This window comes from Octodon degus, unplaced genomic scaffold (genome assembly GCF_000260255.1).
Source record: "Octodon degus isolate 3935 unplaced genomic scaffold, OctDeg1.0 scaffold00238, whole genome shotgun sequence".
Lineage (NCBI taxonomy): Eukaryota > Metazoa > Chordata > Mammalia > Rodentia > Octodontidae > Octodon > Octodon degus.
The window spans coordinates 191,660-194,926 of record NW_004524814.1 but is presented as its reverse complement, the minus strand read 5'-3'; the positions used below and the strand labels follow the sequence as shown (position 1 = coordinate 194,926).

Genomic DNA, 3,267 nt, shown 5'->3' with positions numbered 1-3,267 from the left:
AAGTCAGGAATTGTAATGCCTCCTGCCTTGTCTTTATTGCTCAGGATTGCCTTTGCTATTCTAGGTCTTTTCTGGTTCCAAATGAATTTTAGGAATGATTTCTCTACCTCTGTGAGGTATGTTGGTGGTAGTCTGATAGGGACTGCATTAAATCTGTACAGCAATTTTGGGAGTATGGCCATCTTCATAATGTTGGTTGTTCTGATCCAGGAGCATGGAATCTCTTTCCATTTTCTGAAATCCTCTATGATCTCTTTTTAAAGAGTACTGTATTTTTCTTGAAAAGATGTTTGACTTCTTTAATTAGATTAATTCCAAGTTATCATTTTCCTCGGTGCTATTGTAAAAGGTATTCTTCCTATAATTTCCCTCTCAGTGTGTCTGTTGTCTGTGTAGAGGAATGCCATTGACTTTTGGGATTGACTTTATAACTTGTTATGCTACTGAATTTGTGTATTAATTCTAGTAGCTTTTTGGTGGAGTTTTTTTGGTCTTCCAAGTAAAATATCATGTCATCTGCAAATAATGATAATTTAACTTCTTCTTTGCCTATTCTTATTCCTTTTATTTCTTTCTCTTGTCTAATGCCTGTAGCTAATGATTTTAGAACTATATTGAATAAGAGTGGTGATAGAGAGTTTCCTTGTCTTGTACCAGATTTAAGAGTAAAAGATTCCAGTTTTTCCCCATTTAGGATTATGTTAGCGGTTGGGTTTTCATAAATTGCTTTTATCAGATTGAATTAGAGACCATCTATTCCTATTTTCTGTAGGACTTTGAACATGAATGAGTGTTGGACTTTGTCAAAAGCCTTTGTGAAAAGCCTTTTCTGCATCAATTGAGATGATCATGTGGTTTTTAGTTTTCACTCTATTGATATAGTGTATTACACTTATAGATTTTTCGAATATTGCACCATCGTTCCATCCCTGAGATGAATCCTACCTGGTCATGTTGTATGATCTTCTTGATGATTTACTGTATTCTATTTCTTGATTTCTTATACACATTCCTCTTCTTTTTCTTCCCCAACTGCTCTTGCTAATGTTTTGAGTACTAGATTGAACAGGGATAGGAATATTGGACATCGTTGTCTTGTTCCTGATTTTAGAGAGAAAAAGCTTTCAGTTTTTTCCCATTTAGTATGATGTTGGCATATTATGATGTTGGTTTGTCATAAATAGCTTGTGTTAGTTTGAGATAAGATCCTTCTATTTATATTTTCTTAGGAGTTTGTATCATGAAAAGATACTAGACTTTGTCAGAAGCTTTTTTTTAATATCTACTAAGATGATTATGTGATTTTTGTCCTTGCTTCTATCTATGTGATCTATTAAATGTGTGTGATAAGCCATCCTTCTATCCCTGGGATGAAGCCTACTTGGTAGTGATGAATATGTTCTTTTTGATGATTTATTGCATTCTGTTTGCCTGTATTTTATTGAGGATTTTTGTTACGTGTATTCATTGAAGAGATTAGTCTATAGTTCTCTATTTTGGTTGTATCTTTCGTTTTGAAATCAGAGTAATGACAACTTCTAGAAATGACTTTGTTAGTACTTGTACCTCTCAATTTCATCAAGGAGGTTGAGGGCTGGGGAGATGGCTCAGTGGAATAAGCGCTTCCCTGGCAAGTGCAAGGGCCTGAGTTCAATCCCTGGTTCCTCAAAAAAATAAAAATAAATAAAAGTTACATCAAGGAGGTTGAGAAGTATTGGTATTAGATCTTCCCTAAAATTTTATAGAATTCAGCAGTAAATCCATCTAGATCTGAGCTTTTCATTGGTCAATTTTTTTTAATATACTGCCTCCATTTCATTGCCTATTATCAAATTATTCAGAGTTTTTAAACCTTTTTGGTTCATCTTTGAAAAGGAATGTATGTAGGAATTATTTATTTCTTCTGAATTCTCCAATTTATTGATGTACAAGTTTGCAAAATAGGTGTTAATGATCTTTTTTATTTTGGCAGTGTCTGTGGTGATTTTACCTTTTTCATTTTGAATTCCATTGATTTGAGCCTGTTATTTTTTATTTATTTTGTTTTGCAATATGAAAATGTATTACTAAGGTCTTTTCATCATCAAAATTTATGATCTTGGTCTTTCCTTCTTGCCTTTGTAGAGAGCCGGAAGACAGACATTGGCTACTTTAATAATCTTAAAGCATACTCCAGGAATATCACCAACGGCATAACCTTTTCAACCAAATCCAGCAGGCAGAACTTAATCATTTTCCTCAGTGAAGTCTAAGCGCCCATCACTGGGTGCAAAAGCTGTGATTTTCTTGCCGTTCTTGATCAGCTGGACTCTGATGCACTTCCGGATGGCAGAATTGGGCTGCGTGGCCTCAACCCCTACCTTTTCCAGCATGATCCCCTTTGCATAGGAAGCACCCCCAAAGGGGCTGGTCTTCAGGGCTATGCCCAGATGGGCCTTCTTGTACTGCTTGTCGTGCCACTTCTGGTCCCGCCAGTGACTGCGGAGCTTCCTGGCTGTACAGATGCCATGACACTTGCTCATCCTGCTGGTGGGAGGGCCTGAGTGATAAAAAGAGTCTGTTATTTTAGCTAAGAGTTTTTCCATTTTATTTTTTCAAACATTGATTCTTTAATTAATTGCTTTTTAAATAATTTTGGGAGGCTCAATTTCATTTATTTCCTCTGATAGTTATAATTGCCTTTGTGATAGCTTTCAGTTTGGATTATTCTTATTTTTCTTTCTTTCTTTTTTTTGGCGGTACCAGGGATTGAATTTAGGACCTTGAGCTTGCCAGGCAAGCCCTTATTCCACTGAGCTATCTCTCCAGCCCCAGATTATTTTTATTTTTCTAAGAATTTGTGGTGCATAATATACCTCATTGTTTTTGTGAAATGGACATTCACAGCTGTAGATTCCCTCTTAGGATTGCTTTTATTTTATCCCATACATTCTAATATGTTGTAATGGTATTATCATTTAGTTCTAGAAATGTTTCCTTGATTTCATTTGTAACTCATTGTTTATTTAAGAGTGTATTGTTTAGGGTCGATGCATTTGCATAATTTCTGTGTTTTCTTTTGTCATAGATTGCTAGTGTCATTGTATTATGATGTAATAATATGCATTGTACAATTTCAATATTTTTTACCTTTACTTAATTTGCTTTACTGGCTAATATGTGATCTATTTTGGAGAAAGTTCCGTGTGCTGCTAAGAAAAACATTTATTCTGTTATTGGATTGAATACTCTGTAGATATCTATTAAATCCACTTTTGAAGGTTTTGT

General features: G+C 34.8%; 1 pseudogene; it reads right to left on the bottom strand.

The window, feature by feature from the left end:
• Positions 1–2,090: 2,090 nt before the first annotated feature.
• LOC101569042 lies at positions 2,091–2,522 on the bottom strand (annotated as a pseudogene).
• Between the last annotated feature and the right edge of the window lie 745 nt (positions 2,523–3,267).